The sequence below is a fragment of the Haplochromis burtoni genome, unplaced genomic scaffold (assembly GCF_018398535.1).
Source record: "Haplochromis burtoni strain Fernald_Lab_line unplaced genomic scaffold, NCSU_Asbu1 Contig_15, whole genome shotgun sequence".
Classification (NCBI taxonomy): Eukaryota; Metazoa; Chordata; class Actinopteri; order Cichliformes; family Cichlidae; genus Haplochromis; species Haplochromis burtoni.
In genome coordinates, this window is record NW_024582376.1 from 1209486 (window position 1) to 1225470 (window position 15985).

The 15985-nt window shown below is 38.7% G+C and overlaps 1 long non-coding RNA gene across 1 annotated transcript; it reads right to left on the bottom strand.

Annotated features, from left to right (window-relative positions):
• Positions 1-4056: 4056 nt before the first annotated feature.
• LOC121814056 lies at positions 4057-5024 on the bottom strand. The gene is made up of 2 exons (XR_006054034.1): positions 4854-5024; positions 4057-4480 (listed from the first exon to the last, which is right to left on the bottom strand). It is a non-coding gene; the product is annotated as an uncharacterized LOC121814056 (long non-coding RNA).
• Positions 5025-15985: the final 10961 nt, after the last annotated feature.

Genomic DNA, 15985 nt, shown 5'->3' on the forward strand with positions numbered 1-15985 from the left:
CTGCGGTGACACCCTCACGACGGTCGTGAGGATTTCAAACAGGTTTTAAATCCTCCAGACCAAGCGATGGATGATCGGGAGCTGGTCGTGAGGTGTTAATCGCTTCTCGTTACCCCACGTATACTACACGATGCACGACGCACGATGAACGCCAAATTCGGGCCGATCACCAAAACTGTCGTACGACTCAAAAATCTGCTCAAAATGGGCCAAAAATCGCACAGTGTAAGCCCAGCATTAAATACACGCAAGATGCTTACATAAATCCAAGAGATGGCCAATCCCTTTTTTCCAGTGTATTGACACTGTCAGTTTAGGCCTAAAGCGATATGTGTGTGTGTGTGTGTGGTTTTTTTACTATACATTTTGCTAGATAGGCTGAGACACTGGGTGGCTGTATCTGGGTCTGCTTTGGATTAGTTCACATCTCTAAATACATAGGTCCTTTTCGACTTCTCTTACCTATGGTAAATAGACTGGTTCTTATGTAGCGCTTTTCTACTCTATGTAAGCACTCATACATACTATATATACTAATTCATTCACTCAATCACACAAGCACTCTTTCCTAAGCTGTTTTGGTGCGTTCACACCGAACGCGATAGACACGACCAGAGCGTCAGGTTTACGTGTAAAGTCAATGGAGGAGGGCGATGAAGTGCGTCTGGGGGTCCCGCGAAAATTCAGAAGCAGATTTGCGTCGCGAAAACGCGAGCAAGTAGCGCGACTGACGCGTTTGAAGTGCGAATAAAATACTAACGGCAGTTTGTGTGGTGCATTTTGTACATTCGTGAGTATCACCTATACCGCTCGAGTTGGAAAAATCTGAACTCCAGCTTCAAGTCGCGTCACGACAACCAATCAGGAGCCTGGTGACGTGATGCTCTGACCTAGTTCAAAGGGGCAGGTCCAGCCTTCTCTTCCACTTCAAGCTGGGTTCTTTTTATTCCTGTCTCTCTGTAAATAATTATATTTTATATATTTATGTTTAATGTTTTTCAGTTTGAGAATTGTAATATTATTTCAAATACATTTTTGAAATGACTAATGTCTCAATTCTGCTGCACAGCAAATATTGGCACACAACGTGACACGTAGATTTTATTTCATATTATACTAATGAAAAAATATACTACTATATAGGAACATAGTGAAGACCAATTATTTAATTATTACACCAAACACGATAGACACGTTCGGTGTTAGTGCATTGATGAATGCGCGAATGTAATGTAATGGGTTAGTTTCTTGCCCAAGGATATTTGGCACGTAGACTAGTGGGAAGCCAGGAATCGAACCACCAACCTTCCGATCAGTATGACCTGCTCCACCTGCCTGGGCTACAGCCAGGTGTGCCACAGGGTTCTGTTTGGAATCTTTATTGTTTTTTTTGTAATTACTTCCTCTTCAGCACCTTCTGAGCACTCTTAAGGACATTTCTTATCACTACTATACAGATGATATTCAGTTGTATATCTCCTTTAAGCCCCAAGGTGTTTCGAAACTACAGAATTTTGCATAGGCGCATAGACTCCATTAGAGGTTGAATGTTCTTCAACTTAATGAGGAGAAAACCAAAGTAATTTATGTCATAAGAATGAGCAGACTCAAGTGCAGGACTCTGTTGATGTTGCAACAATGATCGTTTATTTACACAATCACAAAGTGCGACCGGAAAAGGGGCTTCAGGAAATCCAGAGGGAAAACCACACTCTTCTTCGGTCACACACACCACGCTCCAGTTCGGTCACACACATGACACTGAGCAAAAACACTCATGCTTATAGGTCACTCCAAGGGTGGAAATTGGGACGGGCCAGGATGATCCATGTACATGAAAGCAAAATTAGAAGCCAGGAAAAACGCTAGGAATGAGAATACACAGGAAAGAGCCAAGGCTACGCTGACTGTCGCACAACGATCCAGTGATGAGAAACACTGAGCTGTCACCTTAAGTAGTAAATGGTGTCAGGACAATGAGCAGCAGGTGCGTGATTGTTTGCAGGTGAGAACCCACAATGAGTTCCGCACTGGCGAGAGAGAGAGAGAGAGAGAGAGAAAAAGAACAACACTGCGATCTTAGATGAGATCACTCGCTGGGGAGACAGGGGGAACCATGACAATTTCCTCTTCAGCTTATAGGTTATTTGCTTTAAGGCATGCATTTGAGAGTTGTACCAGGGAGCCAAGAACTTTTGGTTTGAGGCTTGGCTTGAGCCACAGCATCCAGGGCAGTGTGCAGTGAAGATGTAACATTGTTAACAAGATAATCAACCTCAATAGAAGTAGATCTGTAGAAATGAGAGCTGTTCCATCCAAACTGAGATGCCATCACTCCTAACAAGACCAGGTTTTTCCCCAAAAGTTTCCCAATTATCTAAAAACCCCACACTGTTTTAATGGACATCAGCAATTTAAGGAAAACATGCGACTAAACATGCCACTCCCAGCCTGATTGGGGAGGGGACCAGAGTAAAGTACAGAGTCTGACATTGTTGTGCAAATTTACCCACCAATATGAATTTCATATTCATCATGGATTGGTGCTGACACAAATGATTATTTTACTAAGTCAACATTATCGTTGGCAAGCATTTTCAGGGTTCATTCAGTGTCCTACCAAGGCCCCTGGACAACAGTCCACATTCGTTTCAGGTGTCTCTAGCTCTAACTCTAGCTAACTGTGGCTACGCGGCCTTCACACCAACTACAGAGGGCTTGTTTTTCAGAATTTTCAAGGTCGCAGAGCCAGATCTTCAACTGATTGAGTAAAGACTGAGGAGTAGCTAAACCTTTGACACACTGAGCAGGAAAGTGTGGGAGGATCAGATGATGAAGTCATGCTGCTCGGCCAAAAAGAGAAAAGGCCTCACACTTTTTCTCTTTTTGTGCTGGTAATTTCTCACTCCTTCCTGTGGTTATAATAACATTGATTACTTTTCTATAAATGAGTCAAAAGCAGTGGTTCTGACAAGTTTGCAGCATTGTGTTTTTAACACTGGCAGGTACAGTAGATTGTCTAACCACGTGCTCACTTAGGTGTTAAAATTACATACAGTCTTTAGAGCCTGCCATCAGCAAACCCACAACACTTTCCAGATAAACACATGCACACAGTCTTTCACACCGTTGTTGTTTCTTTCTGTGTCTGCCACTTCCCACTATCTTTGTCTCTGTGTAACAAAAACTACTATCACCTTGTCTACCTTGCACCCTGTTGCTCTCCTCTGAAGGAGAGAGTGGTTTACATTAAGCAGCGACTTGGTGAGGATTTCTTTGTTTTTACTCTATCAGTCACTTTTCATACACAAAATAAAAGTTCGGGTGAGCAGGTGAGTTTTGGTAGTTGTGTTTTGCTATGCTGTGTGCACTAGGAAAAACTGGTATTTTAGAGAAAATCAATCTATTGTTATTTTCAAAGGTGATTTAAAAGGGGAATTTATTATTAAGATAAAGAAAAATGGTTTCTGCAGCAACATTTGTCGATCGTCTGTGGATTAATCAAATTTTGGTAAATCAATTTTGTTGATTCAGTATCTGCTCTTCCTGCGGGGTGTGGCTATAATCATCTCTTATTTGGTTTAGTAGAGATTAGTGAAGTAAATCATCATGAAGAAAAGTTTCCTCCTTTTCTTGGCAAAGAAAGAAGGTGATAGTGAATTTTTCTCTCTTAAGGTTAGGTTAGTAAATGTCTTCATTAAAGCAATGTAGTGAATTATGAATATAATGTTGTGCAAATGTGAGGTTATCAATCCTTACCCTCATAGGAGACCTTATTTGTGTTGTACAGAACTGTTTTGTTGGTGTGTATATGAAGTTTGTCATGTCAGAATGTTATATTGTATATTAGTCTGTCTTACAATGCATTGTCAAAATGTAAATATGTGCTACCCCAGGAATAGTAGCTGCTGCACTGCTGCAGTCAATAAACTAAACTAAACTAATTAGAGTCTTTATGTCATTTTAATAATGTGAAAGTGAGTCGCTGATCATAAAACATATCATAACTGTCATATTAGGTTCAGATCACTCATTACAAAATAAAACAAAGCAAAAATCATTTAATTAGTTTTATATAACCTACAACACAGAATACATAAATCCAGAGACATATTTCATTTAACAACTCATACATATTTTTGGCATGTACCATGTTGAGGTCAAGGCATTCTTTTGTTATTTGTATTGACAACCAATTAAAGCAATACACAGAGGTGAACAAGCATGTAAAGGTATTACTTTGTATTTAGAGATGGATACTGAAGAGAGGACGCAGACAGTAAAATTGCGGCATGTCTTCTTCCCAAAGCAAGGACCTTCAATGTTGTTTTTTTAATTCCTGAATTTCTTGGACTTTGTAAATAACAAAGATGGTGATGCAAATGCTTCCCAGGATGACTGAAGCGATGTTCAAGGCCATGGCAGTTCGTGATGCATCCTCAGCTAGAGCTATTTCTCCCTGTTCGTTTGCAGCCTTCACCTTTAAAGTTTTTAATAATCAAAGCTCAGTTTCATTTTACATGCAATTAAAGATGTGAGAAGAAGAGTGTATGAAAATCATCAGTGAAATGTTTGCTATAAGCAATTCAAGTTTTTCAATTTCACTTGTAGGACATGATTAAAGTGTAACATACAGTAGACCTGTTTAGAACTTCTTATTATCTACTCAGAAAACATTAATTGAATACTCATGAATCTGACTGGATTCCTTAGAATTTGCTGTATATTTTAATGATTTTACATTGACAGTTTAATCTAAATAAAAATCATCTTTGTAAAACACAAAATGTGTTTTTAAGCTATGCATCAGAATAAAGAGAATCAATGAGAAAAACAAGTTCAGCAAATGTTACCTTCTTAGAGTAACGAATGGCAAAAGCCCCAAGAGGCAGACAGCAACAAAGAGCACTGAAGTAAGACCATCCAAGATAGGATGGAGGAGGAGCACGAGTTTGGCCAATTTCCATTTGGTCCTCTTTGCCAACTTGTAGTAGATGAGAATTATGAATTATTGGCAAGTGTCTGGATCGAGTGGCTGGTGGGAGTTATGACTCACATCGTTTTATTGTGTCGGGGTGTGGTTTAACTGCTTACATAGAGCTGACCTCTTTGTGATATGAATGTAGGTCAACACATTTTTAAAGAATTTCCAAAAATGAGGTAAATAAGAAGAACAATTGTATTTACAAACAATATGTACACATTTCACCAGATCATCAGACTGAGCCCTGGAACATTGTATGTTATTTTGTTATTTTTTTTAAATTTATTTCATTAATTTAAAATGTTTTTTAAAGATATGACAACCTGATCTGAGATATCAAAAACAGGGTTTCAAAGTGTTTTACATCAAAACATGGTGTATAAAAATCTATCATATCCCAAAGAAGCAAGAGAAACTGTAGTGCAGGAATAATTACAGTGGAACCGAGTAGCTGGGAATAAAATAACCTAAAAACTCACAAATAAGTCTTTCAAAATGATATAAAGGGAAAATTTACTAGATTGTGGTTTAACATGCTGCATTCAGAACCATCAGCGTTGGGCTTTTTGAACTCTGAATTCATTTACTAAGGTCCCTTTAATCTATTTATCTTACACTAATTTGTGCTTCGGGAGCTAAAGGAAGATTTTGATCTCTATTTCTCTAATTTTCTTTTTGGTTTTTATCGACTTCAGTTCTTTCAACCTAAATAAAAGTTTTGTTTTTCTAATTTTTGACTGAAAATCCTGCATATAGGAATTTCTGTCAAAAACATGATTATTTTTTAATTCAGTTCAATTTTGAAAAACTCTCTTTTAAAAGAAAGAAAGAAAGCTCTGGCAGAATGAGGAAAGCCATCTGCCATAACCCGTTGCTCTCACATTGGGAACGTTACTCTCACCACTCTTAAAGCAGTTCTCAAAACAGTTAAGGAATTTGTCACTCAAACAGTTGAACAACAAAACCCTTTTCACTTGTCAATACATGCAAAGTCAGTAAATCACTTCAGCTGTCCCCAGTGAATAAAATAATTTCACCAGTGTTTTAAGACTTAGACACTAAAAGATTTGAAACTTTTTTTACACAACTTCTTAAACTTCACCTTCAATAAACTGGTGGCCCTGACAAGTTTGCATCAGTGTGTTTCCTTTGCAGCCAAGTAGATCGTCTAACCACGAGTTCACTCAAGTGTCACAGTTTTTCTTCATTCCTTTGATGCAGTTCTCACATCAGGAATGCATTTCCCCACCCACACTGCCTTTCTCATTGTGTTTGTACACTTGCTTCACTCCTAACCAGAGCTCTCACTTGTCTCACACTTGTTCATATTGTCCAGTGTTCGATTTATGTTTTCAGATGGAGCAATTCAAACTTTTTTCAGATTAACATAGTTGTGACATCTTTATAATATATACATAATACATAATATATCGTAAATTTTTAATTTGTTGGATTAATAGAGGCTGTCTTATCTCACCTCATGTCATCTCATCTTCTCATCTCATCTCGCCCGTTTTCATTTTGTCTCGTCTTATCTTATCTTATCAGCTCCTGCTGGGATGCTGCAGTGTTTTGTTGTGGCTACATTTTCTTTATGGGTTTAGTATGAATCAGTGAAGCTTGTCATGAAATATATTTTTGTCAAATAAAGAAATAAATAAATGATAGTGAGAGGTGAAGTAAATGTTTTCAGTAATTTAATGTGATGTGAGTTGTGATGTATATCTTAAGAGTAGGTCATGTTCTAGTGAGGACTCTGGTAACTCCTGGTGGCCTAGCTGCCCCTGGGTGGTCTGGGGCCTCTGATGCGCCGGCGGAGATGGGAGTCTCTTCAACTGGCGGTTAGTTTGTCACATCCTTGCAGGAGGCCTCTGCTCCACAGGAGTCTGCCCTGCAGGTAGGGGAGGAGAGGAGAGGTGGAGAATGAACTCAACCTGTCTTATGTAGAATGGTGAATGATTGGATGATAGGGTGGGTGTAGTTTCCTCTGCGGTGGGGTTGGGTGGGTCACGCCTGGCTTGGCGGTGCTGCTGCTGTTGGCCCCGGTCTGGATGGGCCTTGGTGGGGGTGCCTATTGGGGTCAGCGGGTGAGTTCCCCCTCTAGGGGCAAGGGTACCAAGACCTGGGGTATAGAGTACGCTTGGGGAGTGTGATTGTGTGTACAGTGTCTATTTATGTCTGTCTCCACGTTGAGTGAGTGCTGAGTATTTGCATATGAGAGCATGAGGGTGGGAATGGATGTTTGTATCTGTGTGTGCCTGTATGTCATGTCTGTGTCTATATGTCAGGTCGGGTATCAGACGCCACCTCTCATCTCCCCCACCACTCTCCCTGCCAGTGGCAGACGCCCTCAGACATCGGTGCATTGGTGGTTCTTTGTGTCCGGGGGCGTCCAGGTACACACCGGCTCACTCCTGGTGGCTGCTTGTCGGGGCCTGGAGCCTGGGGCTCGCTCGGGCCACTTCGGAGGTGGGGTGCCCCCGGCCTCTCGGCCTGGGGCTCGGTCACTCAGGCACAGCTGGCTGCTGGCGGAGCTCACGGGCGCGTCACTGCAACTCCCCCTGGCTTCTGCTCCGCGGCTGCTGAGTGAGCCCTCATCTGGGACTCTCCTCAGCTCTTACTGGGACAGTGGCGGCTGCCCCTCTGTTGGTCTTCCTTGGTCTCTTGTGTTCTGGGGGCCTCTGGATGTCTGGAGTTTTGATCTCCTCCATACCTGCTTCATGCCCTGGAGGACGGGGCTGTCTCTAGCAGATCATTACATGAAGGAACCTTTTAAAAACAAGCGCGCTCATGCTCACAGGTGTACACACGGGTGCTCACACACACAAACTACACCCTTTTTGGCTCCTACCTCAAAGCACACTGTGCGCTGTCGATCTTACGTGCTGCACAATAATGTTTAATATTTAGTATTTACTGTTATATTCCCATAGATCATCGTGATGTTGTTTATTATATTGCTCTTTTTTTTCTGCTTGTTTTCTCTTTTTTTCTTTCTCAACAGGTGATCCAGGTGATTGATATGTGTATTTTTTGTCTGCTTATTTTGTTGTTTTTTGCCCTTTATCACCGTCCCTCTTCCGCTTTCTTTCCCTTTTCTTTCTTTCCCCAGTCAAGTCTGTCCCGTGTGTAGCAAGTGAAAATAAAATAAAATAAACAATAAAAGCAAAGGTGAATCAAATAGACCAATACGGCAAGGCTGGGATGGTCCATTTGGTAAAGTAAATCTGTTGGGCATCTTTCTTTGCCTTTAGACAATAATTCTGATGGCAAAAGAACCAAACGGGACATGTGGGGGAAAAAAAAAATAGAACAGCATGCAGCATCACGACATATGAGCGGGTGGAGTGAGGTATGGGGTCTTCAGGGCAGGGGGGGCTGGGATGAGTTGGCAGTCTGGTTGGGGTCTGTGACGCTGGGCTTCCCTGTGACTGCTGGGCTGGGGGTCGTCTGCTTGCCCCCACCACAGGGAAAAAGGTAACATCTCTCGGGTCTGGGGGTCGATTGCCCCCCTGGGGGTGGTGATACCTGGACTTGGGAGTATAGAGTATGTCTGTGGAGTGTGAATGGGTGTATAGTGTTCATTTCTGTTTGTCTCTTCGTTGGGCAAGTGCTGAGTATTTGTTTTTTTGTGAATGAGGGTGGGAACACATGGTTGTGTCTGTGTGTGCCAGTTTGTCTATGTGTCAGGTCAAGTCCCCACCTCTGCCTCTTTGGGAACATCTTACCTCTCCGGTGGTCCTGCTTGGGTTTTTGGCACTCTGAGGAGCCTATGGAAGTACGGGCTCGGGTCTCCTCTGCCCCTGCTTCATGCTATGGGGGGGAGGGCTATGGCTCACCACACCCTCTAGCAGATCGTTACATGGAGAAGCCTTTTGAACTCAAGCGCGCTCATGCACACAGGTGTGCACATGGGTGCTCACATACACAAAAAAATTGTGTTATGCTGATTTATTTGTAAGCCATCTATGCCTGACCAATATAATATAATACAATACAATATATAATAAATCATTTATATATAAATATACTAAATTAATATACATAAATATTAATAATATATATAATATAAATAATAATTAATATAATATAATATAATATAATATTACAGTCCTGCTCTATTTCACAGCTGGGTTGCTATCCCTGATGTAATCTATGGGCATGCCAGGTCTGTGCTGCTAGTTAAATCAAAAAATGAATACATTTAAAAACCTTGTACTGATAGTGTTTGGAGGCAAATCTTGACATAGGGTTAGATTTGAGGTAGGGGACAGGACCACATGAATGAGCATGTATGCATGGATTCAAAGGTGTGGCTCCTATACTGTAAGCCAATAGAATGAGCAGAATGAGATGTTAAATCCTATACTGCCACATGATGGCAGAAATGGTTACAGAACACAGGTCATATCTAATTTCTACATATTGGTTGTAGCACAGTGCTTATTTCTTAAGGTTTCAGAGGAATAACCAAACAAGTTGGGCTCTGATTTCTTCCCTGATGGAGATTTCTATGAATAATATCTATTTCACACTATAATTACTGCTTAAGTTCTATCTTTTGATTCGGTAGAAGTATTTAGTGTGTTTAATCTCTACAGTTAAGCACTTGTTGCATGGTCCATCCCACTCTTTCTGTCTTAACCTTCAAAGCTCAATGAAATTTCAACATTTAAAATGCTTTCTATAGGCTGTAAATGATTTTATAAGCCTGTTCTTATCTGTTATTATTCTATGTTATAAAGGCTATATATCCTTTAAGTCAGGGATGTGAAATGTACTTTACATCAAGGGCCTCATACAACAAGTGGGTTCACTTTGATTGTAAGTGGTCCTGACTAGTAAAAATAGCTTTTTTGTCAAAGTATAGTTTAACTGCACATTTAATCCTTGAGCTATCTCAATATAAGAACAAGTTGGAGGATTTCAACATAGCTGAACATGTTGCAATATACTGCTGCAGCTACAGAAAGGAATCTGTCACCTTTAGGCTAAAGTTGCAAGAAATAAATATGTAAAATTACAGCAAAAGTTGTGGAAGCTCATTGCCCAGACTGTCCTCTGGAATATTTAAATTTCTGTATTTTCATTTATAATAATTTACTGCAGGATGGGTCACATGTAAAACATAATTTTAACTTCATTTGATGTTTCAAATTATTGTTCCTATTTTTCCAAAGTATTGTATTTATTTACACCACATAAAAATATAGAATATATTTCAAGTAAGCACCACGACCTTGATTGCTTCTTGAGTCTGTTTATGACCATACAGACGGTAAGTTGAAAAACTTCAGTGGACCCAGGGAAATGCTTCTGTTTTCTCATCTTGAAGGAATTTTGGGAAAAGAGAATTCTCTGAAGGTGAAGACAAGACTGAATAAACATATGGTACATCTTTTATGCATCTATATTGATGTTTAATATAGATGTTTTATATTTATATTATATTTACAGAAGGTTATAAAATCCAAGTCAGTGTAAGAAACGGAAAAAAAGAAAAACAGAGGCAAAATTTACCACATGGCCACCAGGTGCCAAAGCAAAGGAGGTGTCAAGTATCATAAACCCAATAATACAATATAGCTGATAGATGTTTTACAAACAGAAATGTTTAAAATAAGCCACAGACAATTTTCACTATCAAATTAAAAGAAGTACTTTAATTATAACACACACCCTTTGTTACAATTTTTATATATTTTCTTCTTTCATCACGGCCCATGCCAACATAACTGTAAATAAGACAAATAAAAACAATATTTTTTACAATAATATGCCTTTGTTTTCTTCCTTTTAGTAAATGGCACACTCGTGCAGTACTCTGATGCTGACATGCACTCATTGTTCTTCCTATAATTTTCATATCATTTTTTTTTTTTTTAATTTTAAATGGAAAAAGCCAATTAAACATAGTCTGCAAACACATGCGAACAAGGACCTGCAGACATATATTCCTAATTAATGATCCATGTAGAGGAGGTGTAGCACATAATTATAAAAACTTTTTTGATTTTTACTCTTTATTTTCTGGCAAAATTTGGCCTTCTCTATCTTACATAAATGTAGCTGTAATCCAGACGATGATGATGATTATTCCAAAGACTGTTCCGATGATGTTCAGGGTCTTGGCCGTCCTTGATGCTTCCTCAGCAATAGCTGATTCTCCCAGAGTGTTTGCATTTTGTGCCTTTAAGAAAAAAAAAAATCATTTTTTTCTTTTACATTTAACTTGCTTAGAGAAAATATGTGTATATGTGTGATGGAAAAAATGATGCGTCAATGAAATCTAACTGGCTACCTTATAATAAGCACAAATCATTACAAATCAGCCTGGAGTTGCAAATCATGCTTTTTATTTGTTTTTGTTTCTAATGTCTCTGTAAAGCACTTTGAATCACCTTGTTGTTGAATTGTGCTATACAAATAAACTTGCCTTGCCTTGGAGAAAACCTAAAAATAAAAATTCAAATATATTACTTTAAATTTTACTTTTAAGTGATTTATCTGGTTATTAAAAAAAAACAAAACAGCAATGATGTTCCAAAAAAACTGAAAGGCTTTGGATGATTGTTGCTCTGATCTTTCAGTGTGTCTCTGAAAGCAGGTACAGAAGAGCAAAAGTTTGAGCAGGAGAAAAAAAATCTTGATTCTCAGGGAATGTTTCCTACCTTGCAGGAAAAGATAATAGCAGGAATCCCAAGTGGCAGACAGCAGCATAAAGTGTTAAAGATGGACCAACCAAGATAGGATGGAGCAACAGCGTGGGTCGCGCCTTCTTCCATTGTGTCAATCTCTTGTACTTTATGGTTTATTGGTCAGTGTCTGGATCCAGTGGGTGGTGGGTGTTGTGACCCAAAACCTTTTATACTTCAGGGGTGTGGTTTTGGAGTTTAATAGCTAACAGCTGCATGTATGTGTGGAACAGAGAAGGGGAAAACCCGCTCCATGCACTTCTATAGGACTGAAAATCAAGAAAGACTCAAATGAAGCCAAGAAACTTCCCACTGTAAAGAGCCTCATCCCTGGTTGAGTAATTAATTAATTACATTGTGTAAATGTAATTAATTAATTACAACAATTTTATTCTGTAGCTCACATTGATTTATGAAACCCAACACAATGTGTCATTGGTTAAATTGTTTTACTTTTGGTTTTCTATCTAATCAGAACATTGCAACAGAAATTTTTTTTTTTTGTTTGTTTTTACTTCTGAGACTTAACTCATTGTATAATTAACAGGATTAAGGAAAAATAAGTTTTGGTAGATAATTAAATCTGCCTCCTTCTTTGAAGTAGCTTTTTTATGAGATGGCACGTTCAAAAGTTAAATTTGTACCAAATCGTTGTAACTGTGCTGAGCATGATTACAAGATGCAATTACTATCACGGTTTGATGCTGTGGAGGGCAGGATGAGGACCAAAACGCAGGAGTCACGGACACAGAAGGGTGAACTTAGAGAAGCTCTATTGCACTGTGCAGATGTTTAGAAAATAAACTCACGAAAAAATACACTAAACCAGAATGTGAGAGCTGAAACACTGGAAAAAAACACGAACAGTAGAAGGGAACTGGGTGTCACAGGTGGAAACACAGCTGGGACTTATCAGATATAATGAGACAGAGGGAAAGCAAAACTCAAAACACTGAACACATGACACAAGACTATCAAAGTAAAAGAGGAAACACAAGCAACATTGATTTTGGTTAAGACCACGAGGTTTTGGAGAGTACAGTGGCCAATGGCACACTTTGAATCTGTCAAAGTTTACAAATCTGTGCATACTGATAAAACAAGCATAATTCTGGTCATGCTCACTAGTGGTGGTCATTATCTATCAGACAGGGAAGCCGAGCTTAGGTCACTAGGGGTCCATGATAAAATTTGTGCTCAATAATAACATTTTAGTTGGACATGAGCAGATGGTCAAATCAATTTTGTTTTTGTTTTCATAGGCATCGTCACAAAACCTTTCCGTCACACCTCATATCTTCTTCTTCTTTCCGTTGTTCCTTTTAGGGTCAACAAAGTGATTTCACCCTTTTCCTAGATATCCCCCAGATATCCCCCTTTATCAGACCCATGACTGTCATATCCACACTCTGGCTTTTTCTTCTCTCCTGCTCCTTTTCAGTGTGCCTTCTTTCTTTCCTCTTTCTTTGTCTTTGGCCAGCAGTAGTTGTAGCCACCGTTTGTTCTGCCTTTAAACAGGGTAAATAGAAGAGATTGACACGCTACTCTCGCCTTTAGCTCACAAAACCAAATCACATTTTCTCTACATAGATAAACTCGGCCTTAGGACACCATTCCCAAACTAAATTATCCTTCTTTTCTTTTCTAACTGAGGAATATATTAACCGTATGAACCATAACATGAAGTAAATGTATTTTATTAACTCATGTAAGACTCAACCAGTGGATCAAAGCACAATGAACCCAGGCAACACCCATTTCTGCTCTTTACATTCTCACTGCATATTCCCTACAGCAACACAGTCAAAAAACAATGAAATTCTGTTATGTTATAAGAAACAGAATTAAATACCTCCGTAAGGAATCAGATTTCTTATCCATCACATTTGCACTTTAACTGTTGGCCAACAGCACTAGAAGTGGTTGTTGTTAACCTGAACCCCCACAAGCCTAGTATGGAAATCTCATTCTTTATGAGTCACACGTTTGATCTGGCCAAGATTTTTAAGCTGGATGCCCTTCCTGACCCAACGTTCTCTATTTTTCTTGCACTCAGAGTACACTAGCTTGTGGCCCACCTGTGGTCTGGTTTTAGATCAATCCATGAATGCAATACTGCTATAGCAATCCCTCCTGGAGTTTGTAGTGCAATTGAATTCTGTTATTCTGCATCAATTCAAAACTACAGGATAAGTGGAAGATGTGCCTGAATATTTATAAACAAACAAGATCAAATAGATGGATTAAAGCTTCATTTTGAAGCACGAACAATATGTATGCATGTAATAGATCTTTACAGATCAAGAAGAAGAAGACGTGGAATCTTGTGGAGAGTTAGTGCACAAGGAAAGATAAAGTGGAGCGTATTTAATGAATGACTGCTCTGTGCTGTCAGTATCTGTTGTCCACTGAGGCACGGAACTGTAGGAGCTAGATCCGGCCATACACAAGCCCCTGTCTGTAACTCACACAATATGCATTCTGTCCTGCTCCAGTGCATACACTCTACCATGGAAGTTCACAAACTATAGAAAATATTCTGACACGGAAATTCATAAGCAGTAGCTGGACACCAGATTAGACACGACAACTTTAGTCTGAAAACAACTATAATTTCTTAAAATTGCTTTTGTTTGATCAAATTAATTTTATGTGATTGGTTTCTGTGTCTCGCTGTGCTCTTAACCTTTGAAGCCTCTTTTCTGGAAATATTTTCAGCTTCCTAGTTTAAGACTTGTGTAGGATATTACACAGAACATTATACCAAAAAAATCTAATTCAATTCGAGACCGTAAGTGATATAATTGCAACTCTATCTTCGTTTTCTTTGTGCAGATGTGGACAATGAGCCTCACTGTGTGTGATGATTTGGATCTGTATTAAATGTCAAGCTGTGAACACAGACAGCCTGTGAGGAGGGAGGCAGCAAGCTTTCCTGTAGTACCATACTTCATGTGGAGTCTTCTTGTAATAGACAGTAAGAATTCCTATTTTGCACAAGCAGCTTGGTACAAAGCCTACCTTCCTGATTTCTTATTGTTTTGCATTTTTGTCTCTCGTGCATGTTTCAGATCACCAAACAAATGTTAATATTAAACAAAGATAACCCTAGGAAATAAAAAAAAATGCAGTTTTTTTTAAAATGATGATTTCATTTCTTATGGGGGAAAACATGTCCAAACCTCATCAAGATGTTTTTTTGTCAAATGTGAGATGAGCCTTTGACTCTTTCCGGTCAGCAGTGGTTTTCTTATCGGAACTATCCCATACATGCTAATTTATTCAATTTATTTCTTATTATTGAATTTTGAACTCTCAACTCAAGTGAGGAAATTCAGGAATGCAGTTTTTAGATGCTGTTCTGCTCTGGCTCTCACTGTGACTTGTTTAAAATCCTCATTTAAAAACTGTTCTTTCGTATTATTTGGGTTAAACTTTGTCTGATACTAAAATGTCTTTGACACATGTAAGTGTGACATATATATGTAAAAAAAATTCAAGAAGGTGGGGCACTGTTTTTTTTTTAAACATTTTGTTATTCCTGACTATTTTCACTGGTTGAAGGATGAAACTTAAGAACGGATTTAGTCTCTTCATTAAGACTATTTTGAATATTCTGTAGTTAATTAAAGATGAAAAGAATGCAGTACATACAAAGGAATAATAAAAGACCCACAGCACTATAAATGGACAGCTAGACGGACAACATATTTGGATAGATGTGTTTTCAACCACAAGGAGGCAGTTTAGCTCCACTGTAGAGAAAAATGGACGACGGGGTTTCCTATTGCGATAATATACAAGGTCTCTGCAGAATTCACAGCCCTCTGTCGTTATATGTAATGTATGAGGGGCAATTTACAGCATAATATTTACTCCTTAAAGGAGTAATGGCACGAACTCATCACTAGTAGTACTACAGCAGCTGCTGGTATAATAAGAATAAATATTTTATTTTTCTTGTCATTGGAATAATAATAATAATAATTAATTAATTAAAAAGACTACTAATTTCTATGGTAGTGAGTGCTGCCTTCAGATACTTTCTCTAATCGGCGATTAAAGAAACATAAACATAATTATGTAACACAATGCACTTATTTCAGTGATAAAAAATATGTTAAATATCGCATTCATAACCATGACGGAACTAACTTACATTCACAATGAATCAGACACGTCTCAGTGCTATTTTGATTCAGTTTTGATTTAGTTAAGAATTACCCTTTTTTTTTCTTTAAAATTTGTCCCGCATTTATAACCCAGAGTAGTTAGCTAAAAGTAGTGTAGTTAAAAAGCCCTAGTT